The following is a 22,549-nucleotide window of genomic DNA, read 5'->3' as shown; positions in this document are numbered from 1 at the left end:
AGAGGATGTCAGTTACTCTGGGACTTCACAGCCAGGGCCATTATGTGCTTCCTCAGCCAGATATTCATACGCAAGTTCCACCAAGCTCCCCAATCTCTGCATTTCTGTAAATTCTCTGCAGGCTGCTTTTCGTAAAAGAAAAATGAACCTGTTTGTTCACTCTGGAGGTTTCAGAGAAATGTTGCCCTCCAGCCAGGTGGAGTCGGCAGCAAGAAGGGCTGGGCTCAATGGCTGTGGCCACACTTGGCCAAAACTTCAAAATGGCCATGGCCATGCAAATGGCCATTTCGAAGATTACCAATGAGGCGCTCAATTGAATATTCAGAGCCTCATTAGCATTAGGACACTTCTGTCTGCGGTGCTTCGAAAGCGCCACTTTTGAACGCTCGTAGCTCAGCGCAGCTACATGGGGGTCCTTTTCGAAAGGACCCTGCACCTTTCGAAATCCCCTTATTCCTCTCCAAAACGGCTAAACTTCTCTGATCCCGTTGTGTAAATGGCAGCACCCAGGACTCTGACTTCCGAAAACAAATTTCTGTGGGACTTCCTGGTGCTGTGGTGGTTTGTTGAAAATGTCCCTATCTCCAAGGACTGGGCTTCTTTGCACACAGGTGTGTCTTAGTTAGAGCTCTTTATCCTGCTAGATGAGTGAGGCCCACTGGAGCTAGGCCTCTCGTTGGGCTGACTCACCAACATGCCTGTAACAGTTTGGGGCTCTGGAACTCATCAGACTTTGTGGAGATACAGGAGGACTGAGATTGTGCATTGTGGATGGAATTGAGGGGTGGGAAAGCAAAGTAGTAAGAGCGTCTGTAGTGTAGCTGTTATCTAACTGGCCTTCCACCCAAAAGGTCTCTGATTCAAAATGAGACAGAGGTGTTAAAGTTTTCATTATTGTGCATTCCCTTTGTGCCCAGGATGTCTCATCTCCTTCTGCCCTGGCCTGTCCCTCTAATGAGTCCAATTCCTTTGGGACAGAAGATGGTGACATCAGCGGAGCATTCCCTTTGCTGTCAGCATGGGGAAACTACACAAGTTAAACCAGTCATTTGTAGGAGGCTTGTGGCTTGGACCGCCTGCCCCTGGAGGTTGGCCCCAGGAGACCAGGTCTTTCTGCTGGCCTCCTTTGCTTGAGTTGCTGAAGGAAGAAGTAAGGCAGGAATGGGTCAGAAAAAGGAAGCCAAGAAGAGGAAGACAAGAGGAGAACAAAATGGGAAGAAGGGGGTTTCTTATTCAGGGGGGTCATTTTGAAGGGCCCCAGCTCCATGGGCAGTGTGTGTTTTGAATCTGGCACTTTTGAAGCACATGTGGCCACCATTATGCTAATGATGCGCTTCATATTGCTGGAAGCATCTCTGTAGCATCTTCTGAAAGGAGGAGCTAGAGTGCCCACAGCCAGAGGATCTGCCCTATTGCTGGATTCTCCAAGAAGCACATTGTCCGCTCCTCTGAAAGAAGCACCCGCAAACAGCTGTTTTCTATGACCTAATGGATAGGGAGTCTGATTTCATAGCAGCCAATTGCGGTGGGTTTGTTCAGAGACTTTCTTCTCACCTACCCTGACAAATGGTCTGGCTCCAGCTGAACTTCAGGAAGGAGTCACTGGTTGGTTGTTATCCCTGGATGCTCTCAGTGGCCCCTTTACTGTCCTCCACTTGCCAAAGGAAGAGGGTGGTGGATCCAGGCTGATGTGTAAGACACTTTCCCTCTTCCAAGTGGGCACCTGGCTCTTTTCTGAGCCCATCGAGTGGGAGCAGGGACAGAGGTGCCGGGGGCAGGCCTGGCTTTCCTGCCATCTCCCAACACCAGTCACAGAGCGGCAGCAGCTTCCCTGTGTGCTGGTCAGTGGGAGGCCTTAGGTCGCTGGTTGCTGTGCCAGAGGGTGGAAGTGAAGCAGGTGTGGTCTGTACGGCTGTCTGCAGCCCAGGCATAGGCTTGGTCCTCCCGTCCTGTTGCCTGGCCCTCCGCTGCTCTGTGGCTTTTAAGTCTCTCCTGGGAGCTGTCAGTTCCAGCTGCTCCCTGCTCCAGGTGCCTGGAGGAGGAAAGGTGTCTGGGCTCCAGCCTGGGGCCCTTCCTCCCTCTCACTTTCCCTGACTTTCGATTCTGGCCCTGGTCCTCCTTCCCTTTCGCGCCTGGTGGGGGGGAGCAAGGGGCAGAGGAACTCCCCCAGCCTCACCCCCCTTTTTGGACATAAATTCGTCTTTTGCTTTATTTCTAAAGAAGTTTGGTAAAAAGATAAACCTCTTAATCTGTTTAATTATTTTTTATTTTTATTACTAATAACTCCTTTCGTACCAATTTTAACAAACCCCCCTTCTGTTGCACACCTAATAGCCTCATGTGAATAATTCAGTATTTAAGGTATTTTGAAGCAAAAAAGAAAAGGCGTTTGCCATCGGGGTGGTTGGCTGGTGGCCCAGGAGAAGGTTTGTGCCGAGTCAGCTGGGCCAGGAGTCAGAAAGTTCAACTTTCACTGAGTCAGATAGTCTCACTGCTCTGTCAAGACAAGGACAGGGGAGGTGACCAACCCCTGGGTGGGTGATGTGGAACAGCCAGCACCAAATGGTCACCAGGCTCAAGGAGAAACTTGTATATGAATTCTATGCAAGCTGCAGCATGTTTGTCAGGATGACTGAGTAGTCTAAGGCAGCTGACTTAAGATAGCCCTTCCTCAGTAACCTGGTCTCTGATTAGAGATGTGGGTTCAAATCCCACTCCTGACACCTCCTTACTTTAGCCTCGTTGTGACCTGGGGGCTGATGGGCCCAGCAACAGTGGACATAGGGGAGTCAATGTTGCACCCTCAGAGCCAGGGAGGCCAGGAGCATATTGGGGTGCCTGGGCAGGAGAGTTTCTTTCAGATCAAGACTTCATTATCCCCTGCTTGATTCAGAACTGGTGAGGCCTCAGCTGGGGCTCATCTACAGGAGCCACCTCCTGGGAAGGGGGCATGTAAATGAGGCAGATCTGTGAATTGCAATGAGGTGCTGTATTGCACATGCAGCACCTCATCTGCATAATTCTCACAGGGCAAACCCCAAAGTTCTCTCACTCCCAAAACATGGACTGAGCAGCAGGTTGTGGGGATGTGAGACGTGGGTGGTAATGAAAGACTCAAAGAGAAGGCGACTGGCCTTTGAGAGGAGTCGTAGCAGAAAGCTCCAGAGAACAGGATTGCTGCAGAAACTCCTGAAGGAGGAATTACACAGGAAGGTTTTGTTAGCCAATGGCCGGGTAACGAGTGGTCTGTGAGCCTTACCACAACCGAGTCTTTAACCGCTAGGACAGACCGTCCCTTCGCAGCGGGCAGCCAGTGTGGCTGACGGGTGCCCCCGAGATTGGTGCAGAGAGCTTATTCCATCTGAGTCTTTAACCGCTAGGACAGACTGTCCCTTCCCAGTGGGCAGCCAGGGAGGCTGACGGGTGCCCCAAGACTCTGCTCTGTGGAGGCAGCACGACTCAGCGCTCAGCTTTTACTGCACCTCACCACTGACCAGGCTGATGTAGCCAAACAGCTGAGGTTCTTTGTTTGTGTTCGGCCGAGTTACAGCAACTGGAAGGAGTCAGGCTGAAAGCTTAAATGGTGGCTATTTATTAAAAGCAGAAACAAGAATGTTAATGGTTACAAGGTTATCGCTCTATCTTCCTAACGACCAGTAGGATGATATGTATGACATGCTAATTAGATTACAAGCGAAAAGTTACCCATTTGAGGACCAGACGCCTCAGCCTAAAGAGCTCCTACTATTAAATGTGCACAAAAAACTTTCCAGGTATAATTCTCCCGCCTGCGTCCTTCCACTCCCGGCATAGCCAACGTCGTTCACTCAATCCCTTGGGAAGAACAGTGCGAGCAGGGTGTCCCCTGGGTCCTCGGGAGGCAAAGACCTTACCTGACCGGCAGGTACAGGTAGTTGGAGCTCAGTTAGAGTGGTCTGCCGGACGCTTCTTTATACCCCTTGGCTCACGCACATTCTTCCTTATCTAAAGGTACCACTTATGCTGGTTCGTCTTTGTGATGCCGGTTCTTTCAAGGCAGTTGCAATTTAATTTACACTTGTAAGACAGAGATCAAAAAATCATTAAAACAGGACATTCTTTTTGTATGGGCAGGAGATTCCTCTTCTGGGACAAAGTGTGGGAGCTTCAATTTTCAGTACCAGCCAAGGGCAAGTTGAGGCCCTGTGGTCAACAGCCAGCCTGTTAGCCCCCTTGTCTGTATTCTTCAGTCCAGGGTCATGCTGACACTGCACATCTGTGTTTTGAAGCATCACAAGACTGGGCTTGAGCGAAGTCCATCTGTGCTTTCAGACACTCTAAGACTGTGCTGTTTCTTTGTGCTTTGTGCTCAGAGGCACCTAAAAGGGGCAGGATAGAGTAGAGCAGGGGGACTCTGTCTGGCTACAGGACCCCACGGGCTACAAGGGGGGAGAGCCACATGGACACCTGCCTCAGGCCCTGTGGCTGGTGCTCCAGACTGATCTATTCCTCTCAGTGTCAGAGAGGGGACTGTGACATTCAACCCCACGGGCAAGTGTCTGCCCCTTTCCCAGCTGTGCACAGCCCAGCTCATCCCAGCTGCTGGGAGAGACCAGAGCCCCTGAGCCAGCCTTGGGGACAGGCCCTGCCCTCACAGGCAGCTGCCCATGTCAGTGGCTGCAGCGGAGCCAGGGCTGCCCCCACCTTTTCCCTCTGTCTGGCTGGGGCACTGCACCCCAGCAGTGTTTGGGGCCGTGCTCAGCCCAGGAAGCAGCACTGCAGGGGACAGGAGTGAGCGTAGCCCTGTTGGGCCAAAGCTGCCCATCCTGTGTCCCTGGCCGACCAGCGAGGTGCAGAAAGGTTCCTGGCAGGGTTCACTTTGGGACTTATGGAAAAGTGGGGACCAGAGCAGATGAGGTGGCCAAGTGGTGAAGACGATGGACTGCTAATCCCCTGTGCTCTGCGTGCATGGGTTCAAATCCCATCTTCATTGTATCTTTCTTGGTTGATTTTGAGCACTATTGTGGGATGCTACTTCCACCACACCTCAGCCTGCTGCCTCCCAGCTGCTGTGTTGGGCAGACTCCAAGCACAGGACACCTCTGTGAGGCTGAGCTGAGCTCTGGCTGCCAGAGGTGGGGATGGGATGATTTCATTTGCCCTCAAAGTGCCAAGACTGACTCCAGAGTCAGCTGCACTCACCTCTGCTGCCTGGGGCTGAGCAGGGCCCCAAACACAGCCAGGGGTGTAGTTCCCTGGCAAGGAAGTGGCAGCCCTGGCTCACCTGAGGTCAGGCACAGGTGCAGCTGCCTCTGAGTGAAGAGCTGGTTCCCCAAGGCTTGATGCAGTGCTCTGGTCTCTCCTAGCTCCTTGGCTGGGCAGTGCACAGCTGGGGAAAAAAGCAGATCCTTGCCAAGGGGGAATGAATGTTTCTCTGCCCCTGACAGCAATAGATGCAGCCACAGGGCCTGGGGCAGGTCTCCATTCAACTGTGCCACCCTTAGCAAGTCCTGAGTTCTTCTGTGCTTCTCAGCAGCTGGACAAAAGCCTCTTTGGGACTCATCTCCTGCCCCACAGCTGAAAGGAGGACACAGGAGCTGCTGGGTTCAGCTCCCAGGGGTGCCAGGCTGCTGCCTTCTGCGGCACCTGGTGTTGGCCCTGACAGGACATGGGGCTGGAGGGACCTTTGTTCTGAGCCACTATGGATGTTCTGAAGGTTCACATGCTGGTGACAGGCCCGTGCTCCAGCCCTCCTGGACACTCCTGTCCTTGTGGGAAAGGGGCAGCTCTGGGCTCTCAGCTCAAACCGCACGTGGCGGCTGCCACACTCTGGGGTGGCTCTTGCAGTGCTGCGGAGCCCGGCTTTGTGTGCTGTGTCTGAGACTGGAACCCCCCAGCCCCTTTGGGATAACGACTGCAGCAGGACAGGTCAGTGTCCCGGCCCCAAAGCAGCCAGACCCACTGAAATGCCGGAGAGTCCAGGGAAACCCTGCACTGCCCTGGGCTGTTCTCCCCGGCTAAACCCCCTTTCAGCATTGACCTGAGTGAGACACTGACACGGCCACTTCCCAGCCCCAGCCCTGGGAACTCAGCCACGAGCACTAGCAAATGTTCTACCCCTGGAGCCAATGACCCTCGGAATAAGCCAACGTCCTGACCGACGAGTCTCATTCCAGAGACCACAGACTCTCTGCAGCTGCCCATGGCTCCTTTCCATGGGGGCTGGTGAGCTGAACCGGTTATTGTGAGTCTCCTCATGCTCTGATGGTGGGTTCAAGTCCTGGGATGCCTTTTAGCTCATCTTTGCTACGTGTCCTGGCTGCAATGGACAAATAGGCTCTACTATGGCCAGGGGGCTGTGCAGGGTCAGCCTGGGGGGTGGGGTTTATGGGTGTCACTGTTGGCATCACCATAAGAATTCCAAATGCCTCTGTCCAGGGGTGCTGGTGACTGGCAGGAACCTGCTGTTACCGTTCTTGGCGTCCTCTGTGTTTCTACATCTGTCACCTGCCTGGTCACACAGATTTGCTGAGCGACTTGGGCAGGTGAGATACATGCAACAGGGCTGGTGGTGCCAACGGCACAAGTCTGCCACTTGGGAGCATTTTGATGGATGCTCCATTTTCGGAGAGCAGCCGCAGTGGAGACGTCGTTGTCTCTGGCAGTGGGAGTTTAAACTGTGGCTCTGGGGTAGATTTTTACACTTACTAAACTGTGCTCTGCAGGGGCTGTGGCCCAAGGGGTCTGATCTCTCTGGGTGCCCAGAGCTCACCTCATAAATGAGCCTTTGGGAGAAGGAGTCACTCCCAGGAACTCTCGCCCCTTCAGTCCCTGGGTGAATTACTGACCCGTGGCTGTGGGGCTGGCATCAGCCTGGCTCACTCGTGTCTTGCTTAGGTAGCTCTGAGCCAATGTGTAAGACTCAGCAGTTATGTCTCTTTGGGTGCTTTTCTCTGCTGCATTGGTCCCTTCTGCAGCTCTCTCTCTGGTAGGGCTCTGCCTGGCCCTCTGCCCAGCTCTGCCCCCTGCCTGGTGACTATTTACTGCTCAGAGCACAGGCTTGTTCCTGGGCCTGGGTCAGGCCCTGCTGCTGCTGCTGCTGGCTGAGTGTGGCACGGCCTAGGTGTGTCAGCCTGCACCAAGGGAATTTCTGCATCAGACTCCTGAGCCCCCCGGCCGTGGGTCTGGTTCTCCTGCCCAATGCAGCCCATGGCAAGCAGAGCCCTGTGCATGTGCATCACACTGCACCTTTGTGTGATCGATGGGAACAGACACCTGAGCCTCGGAGGCTGGGAACTGAGGCAGCTGAGGGACGGGTTTGCTCCGTGTTCGGACATTTGCAGAGGAAAGTGTGAAGTGTTTAAATCCACTTCAAGCAGCCAGTGCAACCCCTCAACATACTGGAGCCAGAGATGAAAATGGATTTCCGTTCAGAAAACCATCCAAACAGGAGCACCTGGGATAGCTTCATCTGCAGTCACGTGTTCCACCACTGAGCCAGGCTCTCTGTGGCTGGACAACAGGGAGAGCTTTGTTACTGTGTAGAGGCCGCTCCACCTTTCCAAGCAGGAACATGCCTATGACTATATGACTGGAAAAGGGATTGTTGGAAATTGTCCAGCCAGACCAGTTTAAAAGGTGTGTGACATTGTGAAAGTCTTTAACCCCAAACTCTACATGGGTTAAATTTCACTGGTACGGGCACGTTCAATGCAGCCCAGCACGTTCCTGCTGAAAACAACACATCATATTGTCACGAGGGCTGACATTTTAGCAGTGTAGAAACTCTGCTGTCCAGCACCTCAGGGAGCCAGGCCGCTGGATCACCACGTGTGCCAGAGAGAGGAGTTACTGCCACTGACGGCAAACCCAACAATATCTGATCGATTGGTGGGTGTTCTTCCGTAGGTTGTTTCCTGCTTCTTTGTAACCACTGATGTTGCTCCAAGTGGCTGGGAGAGAACTGCCCCACATATGCCGGAAATCTGCCTCCCTGAGGGGCTGTAGCTCTGTGAGTGGGAGAAGCCAGGTCAGCGGGGCACAAGCTGCATCATGCACAGGGAGAAATAAAGTTTAATCAAACCCTGTTTGTAAAGCCGCTGTGGGTTCAGGAAGGGAAAGGAGCTGGGGAAACGGCTTGTCCTGTAGGCAGCTCGAGATCAGTGAATCAAAACTAAATTTGTGCAAGAGATGGTAGCTCAACGATTTAGCATGTGATGGTGGCTCCAGAGGCCCTTAGTTCAAATCCAAACCCTTCTCTCGAAAGGTAGTTTCTGATCTCCCTTCCTCAAACACACTCTGGATTTCTCTTCTTTAAATGGAGCTGAGCCGTCAACATTTGCCTAGTGCCAATGCACATAAACCTCATAAACCCCTCCCTAAACAGGCAGTAGATAGTGACATGAGCAATGTTGGGTCTCATCTCTGTTAAGAGGGGCTCTTCCCAAATCTATCAAATGTGTCACATTCAGCCCCATGTATCTGTTTGCTTGTAAAGGTGGGTGTAGAGAGGATGTCAGTTACTCTGTGAGTTCCCAGCCAGGGCTATTGTGTCCTCCCTCAGCCACATACTCCTGTACAATCACCACCAGCCTCTCCAGTCTCTGCTTCTCCCTTAGTTCTCTCCTGGCTGGTTATTTTCAAAGAAAAATGACCCTGTCTCGTCACTGGGGAGCTGCAGCAGGAAGGGTGGAGATGGACGTCTGGTGAGGAGAGCAGAAGTGGAGCAGGAAGCAGTGTCCTGAGAGGTGACAGAGCTGGAGGGTGGGGAGGAGTGCAGGGTCGCAGCCTGCCAAGTTACATGTGCTCAGAGAGGCCTGAAAGTGCAGGTCCCCTGGTGTAATGGTCAGCACTCAGGGCTCTGAATCCTGCGATCTGAGTTCAGATCTCAGTGGGACCTTTGTGTGGTTCATTGTGAATCTTTGCCAGTCCTGGGCTTTGTTCTCAACAGCTTCTTCCCCCCTGCCTGCTGAATTAGTTCCCCTGCAGCTTTATCTCTGCTTGGGTGCCCCACCAACATGGGTGTAATGTAGGGGGGGGCCTCAGAATTGTCCTGGCTGGTTTGAAATGCAGGAGGACCTGTGGCTGGTGCTGCAGAGTTGACCTTCTGCTGTCAAGGGTGGGATGTTTAGTCCTTCAGGGCAATTATCTGCCCCTTCCCCAGCTCTACCCAACCCTCCCTCCTCAGCAGCTGGGAGAGACCAGAGCCCCAGAGTCAGCCTTAGGGCCAGGCCCTTCCCTTACAAGCAATTGGCCATGTCCCTGTCTGCAGCTGAGTCACAGCTGCCCTTTTCCCTGGGCCTGGCTGAGGCACCACATCCGCCAGCTGTGTTTGAGTCCCTGCTCTGCTGAGGAGAGTGTGGCCCTGGGGGGCTGACACAGGGGACAGGCTGGGCCCTCTCAGGGATAGTGAAACCAGCCCACCTCACCCTCACAGTTAGGACTGGCTCTGGGCTCTGGCCTGTACAGCTCTGCTGTCATTGTACAACCATTTACCGTCATATCATTAACTCCACTCGTACTTAAATCCTACTTCTGGGCGCACGCGCACACCATGCGGCAGGCACTGTGCCGGGGAAGCTTGGTACGCCTTGCCCTCATGCATTGGCCCAGAACCTCCTAAAGCAAGACATGAGTGAGCCAGGCTAACACCGGCGCCACCGCCATGGGTGAGAAGGGGGCCCTGAGAATGAAGGGACCGGACACCCATGGAGTGACGCCTGACCCAAAGGGCTTGGGGCTCCCAGGGCTGGGACAGATGCCTGCCAGGCCCCCTGCTGCTCTGCTTGGCCACAAAAAAGAACCTAGATCAAGAACCAAACCCTGAGAGCAAGAAAACACACGCAGAGACTGGAACAAATCAGAGTCCTCAGAATGACCCAAACAAAACGATAAACGTGTGAGGGCATCTGCCCAGCCCAGGCTTGCCTGAGGGCCAGGCCAAGTCACTGCCCAGGCTGCACCTGGAGGAAGAGGCAGGGAGCAGCTTTTGATTGCCAGCAGGAGCAGAAGGGGCTATAAGGCAGGGATGGAAGTTGGTAACACAAAGGCTCTGGGAAAGACAGTCACTTGTGTGGCTGAGGGTTCAAAGCCAGTAGAGCCAAATGAAGGGGCAGTTGTAGGTGGCAGTCCAGGGAAGGAGCAGTGGGAGCTGGGAGGGAAAAGCCCAGAAGTGCTGAGTGTCGGGTCCCTGCTGGGCTGGAACCTGAGCGAAATGAGCCTGGGTGCCCCCAGCAGCCACTGCTGGAGTAGCACAGATGGGGCCTGTGGCAGGGAACAAAACTGCCAGAGTCGCTGTGGGAGTGACAGAGAATTGAAGGGCCATTAGCCCAAAAGAGGGGAAATATGAAGTTATCCGAAACACAGCTGAGTTGCAAGCTGGGCACTGTTGGCTTCTGGCAGGAAGAGGTGCAACCACAGTTAAGAGGCGGGGTGTAGTCACTGACAGGGACTGCTCATCCTGGCAGAGTTAATGCCTAGGGTGAGCCATCCAGTGGAAAGCAATTGCTCCGTCACACTGAGCATATGCACAGAAGAAAAACACGCTCCACAAGGCTATCTGAGAAAGACAGAAGAAGGGTTTGCCTGGGACTTAAACCCAGGACACCTTCCAACCTAAGCAAGTGTTATATCCCTCAACCAAGAAGCCCCTTTGAGAAGAAATGTCCTGGATATGCTCCAGGACCTGGTGTGAACAAAGAGCCAGTGCTCTGATCAGTATCACACCTAACTTCACCTTTCCAAGGTCATTTCCAAGATCTCTTCACAGATCTGAAGCAAGAAACCAACTTCACACTCTGAACAGATCACAAACCACACTGTGTGGGAGAAAAACACCGAGAAACACGAAGTCAAGGAGAGCAGCAAACACACTCTTTGGGAGTAGTATAAGGAAGTTCAACTCAAGACTTCTTGTGCCCCAAGTAACACTTGGCCTTGAAAAACAAACATCTCTTCTCACAATACCTGCACCTGACCTCACCTCCCAAACCCTTCCCCACACTCCCTCCTGCCTAGAGTGAGATTCACACACCCTGATCTGGGTGGACTGGTGGTGCTGGGCTTAGTCCTTCCCAGCCCCTTTACCTGCCTGGTCTCTGTGGCTCTACCCAGCACAAACTGAGCTCGTCCTGGAACCCTACAGGATCCAAACACCAGCAAAGCTGGGCAGGACCAGGTGTTGGGGCTGGCAGGGAGTCAGATGTGGGTTCTGGGTGTCCTCCGTGCTGCTGGGCCTGTCACCTACCTGCTCTCACAGATTTACTGAGCTACATGGGCAGGTGCTGAACATGCAACAGGGACGGTTCTCTGAACTGCAAAAGTCTGCAGCTTGCTCTTGTTTTGGTGGACGATCAGTCAGAGTCTATCAAATGTCTCACATTCAGCCGCATGGTGTCTCCACACATTGTACATGTGTGTGCAGAGAGGATGTCAGTTATTCTGTGAATTCACAGCCAGGGCCATAATCTCCTCCCTCGGCCGGATATTCCTCGACAATCACCACCGACCTTTCCAGTCTCTGCATCTCTGTTCTTTGTCTCCAGCTGGTTATTGTAAAAGAAGAATGGCCCTTTCTCGTCACTCTGGGGCGTCAGAGAAATGTGGCCCTGCAGCCAGTTGGAATCAGCAGCGAGAAGGGCTGGGGTTGATGTCTGGAGGAGGAGAGTGGCAGAGAAGGAACAGGAAGTGAAGCAGCTGGAGGGAGGCAAGGAGCACAGGGCACCAGCCTGCCAAGAGCCACAGACTTCCAAGAAAAGTCCAACTGCAGGTCCCCTGGTGTAATGAGCAGGGCTCTGAATTCTGCAATCTGAGGTCAAATCTCAGTGGGATCTCTGAGGGCTGTGATGGTTCACTGCAAATCTCTGGCTCTCCGAGGCCTGTGCTACTCCATCCAGATGCACATTTAGGAGCGGGGCTTAGGCCTTATGTTGGATGAACGAGACAGACGGCAGTTCAGCCTCTGAGAGGTTTGGGTCACTGACATAAATGCAGTGTGTGGGAATGCAGGGGGGACCTTGACTGCCGGAGGGCCTCCATAAAGAGCCAGTGTGGGGCAGACCCCGCTCACCTAGGCCATCCCCAAACCAGCATGTGGCCACCACACCCATCTGACACTGTTCCCCTTAAAACTCTGGAGCCTTCACTTTCCATGGCTGGTGCCTCAAACTGCTTGCGTATGTGGGGGGTTAGCTGGTGAGCTGGAGTCGGTTCCATGTCCATACTCTCCCACTGTCGGTTTTCCTCTCTCCCGACAGCCCACTATTGTCAGCCTGCAAATGTCTCTCTTTTCTCCAACGTTGGTCTCCCTCTTACTTCAACCAGCACCACAAAATTGACTTGAACTTATTCAACCTAATTTTGTAGCACAGACATACCCAGAGGCACTTCACCTGGGCTGAATGGGATCTCAAGGTGCCACAAGAGTCTCTGCTAAAGTGCGGCCGTGCACGTTTGGCTGAGGTACTGGATTCCTGTTTCTATGACTTCACCCCTTCCTACAGAGAGAGCCCTTGAGTCCAGAAGATGGGGCAAGGAAATGAGGAGCAGAGAAAGCCAATGGAGCTGCTGCTGAGGGCCCTTGGGAGAGTTCTCCTGCTGCTCCTTCCTGTGTGAGGAGTGCCGTGCAGTGTGGGCTGAGGGTGACTGTCTCTCAGCTTTGGGAGGCTGGCTCCAGGGATCTCCGAGCCTCACCTGGCCCAGGTCCACTAAGAAGCCTCTACCTCAGGCTGAGGTCGTGACTATGAAGCCTTCATCTGCCACGCGGGCTGGAGAGCCTGCCTGTCATGGGGTGCACTTGGGCATCAAGAATTTGGGTCATAGGGTCAATGCAATGGGGCACAGAGGAGAACCCTCTGATCAACACCCTCTCTGGCCATTGGGGAAGGACTGGCTAGGCTGCGTGGAGGGCCTGGTCCTTCTCAGTCCCAGGGTGAAGGAAGTAGCTGAGTGACGGGAAGGAAGGAGGTGGCAAAGGCCATTCCCAACGGCTGCCATCCACGCCCCTGTGCATGCTGGAGTCTCCTCCCATCAGGGCTCTAGTTTGCTCCCTGCCAGCCACTTGGCCTGTTTCCTTTCCCTCCTTGCCCCTCTGCCCATAGCAGCCAGGGAGGAGAGGACAGGCTACCTGCCCAAGGCTGCTGCCTGCTGTTTTTGTTTCCTTAACTCCAAACGTGTTCCCTTCCTCCTGGAAAGGCTCTCCAGGCTGTCTGCTGGTCAGCACTCAGAGGGGCAGGGAATGCTGGGGCACAGGCCAGCCAGAGAAGCAGCAACACCTGCCAGCATAGAAGGAGATATTGTGTTTCTTCCTGTTTTTAGCTGGGGAACATTTGCAGGCGAGACAGCTGGATAACCAGTGCACCCCAGAATGTCAGCTGGGTCCTTCTGTCCCTCCCCTGAAATGCAAAGCACCCGGGTGGCGCTCACCCTGGCACACATGGATGGGCCACCCAGTCCCCAGCACCCCCAGCTCACAGCCTGGCTCTGACCCCCAGCCCAGCCCCTGCCCCACTGCTAGCCCCAGCCCCTCCTTGCCAGGTCTCGCCACTCTGCACCACGGGCTGCCGGGCTGCAGGCGCCCCCCACAGCAGGCTGCTGGCCATGGCTCGGGGGCTCACGGGGCAGGAAGAGGCTGCTCTATGTGGGGTGTGCAGTGGTGTGCAGGGATCTGGTCCGGGCCAGGCATGGGCAGTACCAGGGCTGGATCTGGGCCGCACATACCTGCCTGGATTAGGGTAGGGATTGGGCTTGGGACTCCCCCGCAAGCTTCTGCCCCTCATGTCACCCCCACCTGGTCCCAGCCCAGGGGTGCTGACATCCCTTGGCTTTGGGGGCCATGGTGGAGAGATGGGCCTGGCCACCCCCACCGCCCCATAGACCCCCCCTACCTGTCCCCTGTCACCCAGCCCCCCAGAACCCTTCACCTGTCCCCCACCGCCCCACAGATCTCACACCTGTCCCTTGCTCCCCAGCACCCCATAAACCCTCCTACCTCTCCCCTTCCCCTCAACAGTCCCATATACAACCACCTGCTCCCTGACCCCATTCTTAGCCGCTTCGGGCTAGATGTGCTTCCCTTGTCTCTCAGTTACAGGGGCAGTGCTCACCACGCACTCCAGGGCTGGAAGCGTTTCCCTCCGTGGCATTCCCAGGGACCAGCTCTGGTGCCCTCTGACATGACATGCCATGTGCCATGGGAGAAGGGGGCTGTACACTCCCCAGCTGCAGCACCAGGGAGGCAGAGCAGGGCAAGCCCCTCACCCAGCCTGGCTTCCTGGATGCAGCATTGGGCTGAGTAGAGGACCCCAACCCTGGTCCCCAGCTGCAGCTCCAGGTGGGCCGAGAATACCCACCCTGCTCTGGGCAGCAGCGCCCAGCAGATGTGCTGCTGCCAGTGCCCAGAAACTGTGTCCCTGCCCTTACGTGCAGGTTTTTCCCTCACTGATACCGCTGGGCAGGAACTGCAGCAGAGCAGAGCATGGCCATGGGTGGGCTGTGCAGCTCCCAGGGCCGGGCACCACAGCCGGGGAACAGGGAGCTTTGGTGCAGACCTTGCCCAGGTCCTTGTCTCAGGGTTTTCCATTCCACCGCACAGAGGCACCTGGTGAGGGGGGATCGGGGCAGCACTGGCCACATGCACCACAGCCCTGGGAAGGGCTGGAACAGCTGCTCCTCTGCCTCAAGCCCCGTCCCCTCCTGCCTTGCTCTGCCCCTTCCCTGCCCTGTCTCTGCCCCTCCTCCTCCTCCCGCGTTTGACGGTGGGTGCAGTGGGAGTGGGTGCTGGGGGGTGCAAGTGACCAGTGACAGGTCCCCCAGAGCTACAGGTGGGTGAAGCCCTGGGACTGGCCATGGGCAGGAGGTCAGAGCAGGGCACAGCAAGGGCTGCCTGGCCTGACAGTGTGTGGGTCTGACAGGCTGAGGGGAGTCCAGGGGACAATCACTAACCCCTGGGCTGCAGGCAGTGAGGGAGCTGGGAGGGACACCCCACACTGCAGACGAGTTGTTCCCCCCCGGGGAGGAAGGGCTCGGGTATGCACAGACCCACCGCCAGGGGAAGGGGGGTTGCTGGGCGTTCAGCCCATTACACCCCCAAAAGCTGCAGCTGCCGCTCTGGCCGAGTCCCTGGGAGCAGGAGGAGCGAGTGGGGCCGAGCTTTGGGCTCCAGGCCCTGTGTGTGTCTCTGCGCCCCCGGCACTTTCTCCCACCCCTGGGGTTCATCTCCTCTCTCTGTGCCCAGTCCCAGGTGCTCCCCACTGGCGCTTTCTCAGGAGCTCCCCACACGGCATTTAAGGCGCCCAGGGGCCATGTTCTGCCTGTGCTCTTGTGCCAGGGGGAAGCGCCCAGCTCCCAACCAGGCAGCAGGAGAAAACGGCACTTTCAATGGCCATTCTCTGGGCACCGCTGAGCACGGGGCCCACAGGCTCCAGGGTGGGAGGGCCACAGGGAGATCTGAGGTGGGCCCTGTGGCTGGTGCTGCAGACTGATCTATTGCTGTGAGCGGCAGAGAGAGGGGAGTGTGACATTCATACCCCCTGGGCAAGCGTCTGCTCCCTTCCTAGCTGTGCACAGCCCGGCCCAGCTGCTGGGAGAGACCAGGGCCCCTGAGCCAGCCTTGGGGACAGGCCCTGCTCACCCCAGGAAGCAGCACTGCAGGGGCAGGAGTGAGCATAGCCCTGTTGGCTCAAGGACATTTTGAGGGGGAAGCAAAGGGAAGCCATAGGAGGGGTCCCAGGCTGCTCCCAGGCAGTGCGGGTGCATCAGTTCAGCACTGGGGGCAGCTGGGGGAGGGGGAATTACCACTGGGGGGGCAGAGCTGGGTGTGTGCACCTGGGAGTGAGACTCTCCCTGTCGCTCACTAGCGTGGGGTGTCTCTGCAGTGGCAGGGCTGGGGCAGGAGCTGCTCCCGCAGACAGGGCAGAACGTAGCTCCTGCCGGCTCAGGCAACTGTGTGTGTGTTACAAATGTGCTGCAGGAGCTGGTTAGCGCTGACCTGTCTGGAGAGGGCCAGGAGGCAGCACACACTGTGACCGGGATTCCCTCGTGCTCCGTGGCCCAGGACTTAGTGCTGAGCACTGGGCTGCACAGACCTGGTGGTGAATAACAAGAATCAAGGGTGTCACCTCCCTGCCTCAGTAACAGACAAAGGGCTTTGGGGTTCCTCCCATGCTCCCCAGGCCCCCTCTGCAGCCACCTCACCCGTCCACCTGTCAGTGTCTGTTACTTCTTCCTCCAGAAGGACGGCAGCCGCCTCCTGCAGCTCTGAACTCTCCAGCACAGCCCAGAGGTGCTGCAAAGCAGGTGAGAGGCAGCCAGAAATATTTGGTCAGGCACCACTGGGTGCTGCTTTCCTCATCTCCATGGCCAGGGGAGCCACAGAGCCTCTCTGGGAATTTTCTTCAAACTTGTTTGGGTTTTGTCAATGACAAAGGGATGTGAGAGGAGAGTAACTCTCCCTCTCCTGCCCTGCCCAGACAGGGCACGGAGCCCCAGAGCTGGGAGGATCAGCCTCTCTTCTTGCAGCCAGAGGAGTTGCCTTCCAAGCATCAGTTCCAGCTGACTTTGCCTGAACTCTAGTCTGTGAGTGGAGGCTTTCCAATGCCCCTCTTCCATCAGCCTTTACCTTCCCCAGCAATGACTGGGATTGCTTAGGGAGGGCTCTTCTGTTCCCCAGACAGATGGAGGAAAACATTGCCACAGACGGGCAGCAAGGCACCACTGGGAGTTGAACCCAGGATCTCCTGTTTACTAGACAGGTGCTTTAGCCAGCTGAGCCATGGTGGCCCCCCCCACCTTGTTTGAGCTGTCGGTCCTGACAAAGAGGTACCTGCATAAGTCTGTGTCTTCAACCAGAAACCAGTCCTGGAGCACTTTAAAGGTTACTAACGTAATTTATCCAGTGCTGAGCTTTTGTGGGGCTGAACCACTGTGATGAACTGCCCACAACCAGCCCTTCCCATTCCCCAGCACAGACATTGTGCCTGAGGGAAGCCTCCTCTCTCCCCACCTGCCCCAGTGCAGGATCCCACCAGCAGAGCCTGGAGTCCTGCCCGTCCTCTGCTCCCTCAGCCTGAGTCCCCCCCTCACTTTCACTCTGTGCTCCCCACTCCCTCCTTTCTCCCTGTTCACACCCCAGGGGTGGGGCGAGGAGGGCCCAGCTGTGGGGCACAGTTATCTCCTGTCTCTCACGGAGGGGGGATGGGCTGCGCTGCCCCAGCTGGAGCTCGTCAGGGGGAGTGTTTGATGCAGCGTAACGAGAAGAACATTTTGCCTTTCTGTCTCCTTCTGCCCTTCAGCCCCACTTGTGACCCTCCACACAACCCCTTTGCTCTATTACCAGCCCAGTGCAAATCCCTGTGCCCTGGGGGTGGGGCTGACTTTACAGCTTTCCCTGTGTGAAACCTTTGAGCAGGGCCGGGGGTTTGGCAGCCAGTCAGTGGCCTCCCAGGGGCTCTTGGCTTTTCCAGGAGATCCCACAGGCAGCCCTGGCCCAGACTCCTCTCACAGGGACCAGCTGCCCTTTGGATCCTCTTCACAACAGTCACTCACCTGCAGGGAGTGTGGAGCTGTGTAGACAGGACTGGCACTGGGGGCCCAGCTCAGAGGTGCCCTCGAGCCCAGTATCCGGACAGCGTGTGGGAAGTGAGGGGCACCACAGAGCTGGGCTGGTAGGGGCTGCAAGTCATGAGTAAGAGGCTTCCCAGGGCTGTTAGGGGCTGTAGGTCAGGAGTGGGGGGCACCACACGTCTGCACTGGCGAGGGCTGCAGGTCTGTGGTGAGGCCCCTTCGCTTCACAGGCTCCCTTAGTGCAATTCACTCCCTGGGCAGCACAGACAGTGTGTGCTGGGGCCGAGGGCGGCTCTTCTGCTGAGTGTGAGCCCTGCTGTGTCTGCCCCACGCAGGGAGCTGGGGCTGGGATATGGTCCCAGGGGATTTGCCTCTTGCCCTGGGATCAGATCTGTGGCTCCCTGGGGGGAGTTGGCAGCTGGCAGAGGGGGAATCCAGGCCACCTGAATTGGAAAGCCTCTGGGCTGCTGTAATAAGAATGGAACTGAGTTGATGCCACCGGCTCATGTAGACAAGCTCTGCAATGCAGCAAGGGACTTTCTGGGGTGCAGCTCACAGCACTGAGGCACATGCCCCAAGTCCCAGCTTCTTGCTGCAGGGACAGGCTGTTACAATGGGCAGCCCTGGCTCACACAGGGCCAGGTGGGTCTTTGAGCTTGGGCCATGTGCACCCAGAATGTGTGGTAATTTGAGCAGGGTGCTGTTGGCCATGCTGCCATCCTGGGACCGTGCTGTGGCTGGGCAGTTGCGGGTTGGGGTCCCCTGGGGGTGTGTGGGCTCCAGATCATGTCTGGTGCCCCCGCCCTGTAGCACGGAGGTGTCTCCCCGGTAGGGTACGTACCTGACCCTGCTGAGCATCCCACCCAGCAGAGGACTGAGGTCCCACCACCCTTAACATCTCTGAACTAATTTGTGTAGTACAGCCAGACACTTAGACACTTGAATGTCTCTGAAGGGGATTTGCAGAGTTCCATAACAACCTCTGCAGAAGTGCTGGGGGCCATGACTGGCTGGGGCAGTGGTCTCCTGTGTTTATGACTTCCCTGATTCCTAGAGCTTTGAGGCCAGCAGAACTGGGGAGGAAATGGAGAGCAGAGAAAACCACTGGAGCTGCTGTGGAGGGCAGGTGCCACTTGGCAGGGTGCTCCTGCTGCCCCTTCCTGGGGTAGTGTGAGGTGCAGTGTGAGGTTCTGGGGGGCTGGCTTTGTGTTTTGGGAAGCTGCGTCCAGGCAAGCCCCAGCCTCCCCTGGTCCAGACCCACTTGGAAGCCTGTCCCTTTAGTAGAGGTGGTGACTATTAAGCCTTCCTCTGCCTCATGGGCTGGAGACCCTGCCCCGGTGGGGTGTATTTGGACCGCAAGAATTTTGTCCGTCAGGTCAACACCATGAGGACTGGACAAGAACCTTGTGATCAACATCATCTCCTGGGATGGGGAAAGGCTGGTCAGGCTGTATCCAGGGCCCAAGTGCTTCTCAGTCAGGTGAATCAGTGATAGAATCATAGGACACTAGGACTGGAAGGGACTTTGAGAGGCCATCGAGTCCAGTCCCCTGCCCCAATGGCAGGACCAAGTACTGTCTAAATCATCCCTGATAGACGGCTCTGTAACCTGTTCTTAAATATCTCCGGAGATGGAGAATCCACAACCTCCCCAGGAAATTTATTGCAGTGTTTGACCACCCTGACACTTAGGAACTTTTTCCTAATGTCCAGCCTAAACCTCCCCTGCTGCAGCTTAAGACCATTGCCTCTTGTTCTATCCTCAGAGGCCAAGAAGAGCAAGTTTTCTCCCTCCTCCTTATGACACCCTATGAAGTAAGTAGCCAAGCGAGGGGAGGGATGGAGATGGCCAAAGCCCCTTTCCAACAGGCTGGCCAGCCTCACCACATGTGCGTGCTGGTGTCTCCTCCTATCAGAGCTCTAGATTGCTCTCTGCCAGCTAAGCATATGGTGGCAGGGCCATCCTTACCCATATGCTGACTGCACTGCTGCATAGGACACCTCAGCATTTCCCGTTTCATTCCATTCATTCCAACGGCAGCCGGGCACCTGAGTCCCCAGTCCAAGCCCTGTGTTCCTTCTGTGCTGTGTGGGCCATGCTGGCAGGGAACAGAGAGGCCCTGGGGATGCCAGACCTGATGTACAGGGTCAGGGACTGCTTAGACAGTCCTTTGCCTCCAGCAAACCCTCCAGGGGCTGCAGTGCTTTGGGTAGCTGAAGTATCCCTTGTGCAGCAGCGTAGATTGGGGCATATCAAACTTTGGTGCAGCCATGGGGTGGCGCAGTGGGGGTAAAGCAGGTTCACCTCCCACTAGCAGCAGCTCCTGGGGCTGAGGGGAAAGTGGCTCCATGCACTCCCTGTCATTCGTAGGCACCACACACCACTTCCTATTGGCTGCGGTTCCCCCTTCCTGGCCAATGGGAAACGCAGGGGCAATTCCTGCAGTCAAGGGCAGATATGAGTTCCCCCTTCAGTGCCTCCCCTGGGGCTGCAGAGGATGTGCCGGCCACTAAAGAGAATACTTGACACTCGAAGGCTAAGGAACAGGGCATAGAAATTCAAAAGTCTTAAGAAGTGAAGCAGGGCCAGGGCCAGGGCCAGTGGGAGTCACAGACTCATAGGGCTCTAGAATTGAAGAGACCTGAAGTGGTCATCAAGTCTAGACCCCTTCCCTCATGGCGGGGCCAAGCACCATCTATCGTGGGGTGAGCAAACCTCAGGGGGCATGAAATTTCAGAAGGGGGGCACAGCCCAGTTACCTGCTGGGTCTCAGGCTCATCCATCTAATGAAAAATGATGAAATCTGTTACTGTTTCTATGTCTGTGTCATCACATTTATACACTGACGAAAAAAGTTCTTCTATTTTACAGACTTCTTTTCTTTCACACGCCCAAAGGGGCGTTTAAACCTATGAACATCACTGAAATTTCTGTAGGTTCTGATCACATTCGAGAGGTTGTGGGGTAGCTCCTAATTTCAGAGATGAAAAGTGGGGACCGAAGTAAAAAGTTTCCTTACCCTTGATCTAGATATTCACCGTTGGATATTTATCCAACTTCTAAAATATCTCCAAAGATGGAGATCTTGCCTTTACCCAAGGCATTTTATTCCAGTGCTTAACTGCCCTGACAGGAAATATTTCCTAATGTCCAACCGAAATCTCCCTTGCTGCAATTAAAGGGGAATTCAATTTAATTAAAGTTAAAGGTAAGGAATTTTATGACATATAGTTGTATTCCCAATTAGATAGATAGATTAATGGATTTTTGGTGTCTATCTATCTATCTATCTATTGGTCATTACTCTAGACCGATTAGGAATTGTAGAACTCACTGCTCAAAGAATTCAATTTCAGCTTGAGAGAGAAATAAAACTGTGAAATGTGCAGACGGGAGCACAGAGTTGTTCTGCATGTGAATTATGATGCAGACCCACAAGAGTGGACTTTGGGTCCTTTCCCTTCCGGTCACTGCATTAATGTCCTCCAGATGCCCCAGGGGCATGAGGCTTTCTGTAGCCATGGGCACCTTCCAGTGCAGACCAAGTGCTTGTCTGGTGTGCGCTTTGGTGCCCTGCTCCCGACTGCGCCATGCAGGAGGCCTGTGATGTGCAAGGAGGTCAGACGAGATGATCTCTGCAAACAGCCTGTGGCACAGAGAAGCCTCTGGTGTTCCCATGTGCAGCCGAGTTGAGCCCCAGAATGTCCCTGAGTGAGTGGGGGTGACACAGGGGTGGAAGCTCAGCCATGCAAAGGGGCTGCCAGGGGCAGGACATGAACCCTGCAGGGTACAGGTAGGTGTAGGAGTGACACCACAAGGGCCTCTTACAGCACCTCAGCTGATTGGTTAAAAGAAGTTGGAAGGTGATGACCTCACAGAGAGGCCATGACAACAGCCACGCGGGACAGGCTGCAGGGCAGGTGACATCTCAGACACCCGCGGGGCTTTGCCGCAGGGACTCTCCTTCCTCAGCTCTGCCCACGAGGCTGGAGAGGAATCAGGGTGAGGAAAACGAGCATGAGGAGGAACCTCTTTGTCCCCTTCTCCTGCCCCATAACTAACTGTGCTGGACGACCGACGTTCATCTGGGGCAGGTCAGAGCCTGATTCACCCGGTGCTGGGCACATTGAAGGCAGGAAACACTCGGTTAGGGTTCTGCCCTCCCCAGTGGAACTGAAGGGTGAGTGAATCAGGTCCCTCTTTCTACTCCCTTCGCCCAGCGTTGTAAAGCACGACCGCCTGTGAGCCACTAATGCCCCTTTCTCTGGAGAGTCACTAACAGGCAATTTCCCACGGAAAACTCTCTTCACGTGCGTGTTCTCTCTGTATGAAAAAGAAACGTGTTCGACTGCCTGCACCGGCTCTGCGCTGGGGGAAACGGTGTCAGCGTTAATTTGTTGTGCAGAAATGGCTGTAGGTGTGTGAGGTGTTCGGGAGAGCTCGCAGCAGCAGTGAGAGGCTTGGCCAAGATTCACTCCAACAGTCTGTTTTCTTTGCATCTCACCTCCGGCAGCCCAAAGAACAAAGACTGGAGTCTGGCCCGTGTGAGCACTTTGCCACGCAGATTTGACTGAGAGCCAGCTGACATGCAGATTTGACTCCTTCTCCTCTGTGACAGAACTGAGAGAACTCTTTTTTTGTGGCCTGGCTAGCTCAGTTGGTAGAGCATGAGACTCTTAATCTTAGGGTCATGGGTTCAAGCCCTATGCTGGGCACTTCCCTTCTTGCGCTCATGTTTTCAGCTGATTGAGCAATTCTCAAACACCTGTCGCTGACGTCCTGGCCTAAGGCAGGAAATGTGTTCTTGTTCTCATCTCTTGTACAAACTGGTATTTCCATCATCTTCAGAGAGTGGAAGAGGATTTTCTTCTCTTCGTCTCTATTCCCACCTGCACAAGGAGGACAGAACAAATCCTCTCCCCAGCTGAGTGTCCCTCTTCAGTGCTCGGTAGATTCACATCTTTCTGCATTGGCTCCAGGTGGGCACTGGGTGTACAAATCAGCTCCAAC

General features: G+C 55.2%; 2 non-coding genes across 2 annotated transcripts; one reads left to right on the top strand and one right to left on the bottom strand.

Annotated features, from left to right (window-relative positions):
• Positions 1 to 16,681: 16,681 nt before the first annotated feature.
• On the bottom strand, positions 16,682 to 16,756 carry TRNAT-AGU (transfer RNA threonine (anticodon AGU)). The gene has a single exon. It is a non-coding gene; the product is annotated as a tRNA-Thr (tRNA).
• Positions 16,757 to 22,181: 5,425 nt separating this feature from the next.
• TRNAK-CUU (transfer RNA lysine (anticodon CUU)) lies at positions 22,182 to 22,254 on the top strand. Its single transcript has one exon. It is a non-coding gene; the product is annotated as a tRNA-Lys (tRNA).
• Positions 22,255 to 22,549: the final 295 nt, after the last annotated feature.

Source organism: Carettochelys insculpta, chromosome 7 (genome assembly GCF_033958435.1).
Source record: "Carettochelys insculpta isolate YL-2023 chromosome 7, ASM3395843v1, whole genome shotgun sequence".
In the NCBI taxonomy this organism is placed as follows: domain Eukaryota; kingdom Metazoa; phylum Chordata; order Testudines; family Carettochelyidae; genus Carettochelys; species Carettochelys insculpta.
The sequence above is the reverse complement of the archived record's forward strand: the minus strand, read 5'-3'. Positions and strand labels throughout refer to the sequence as shown.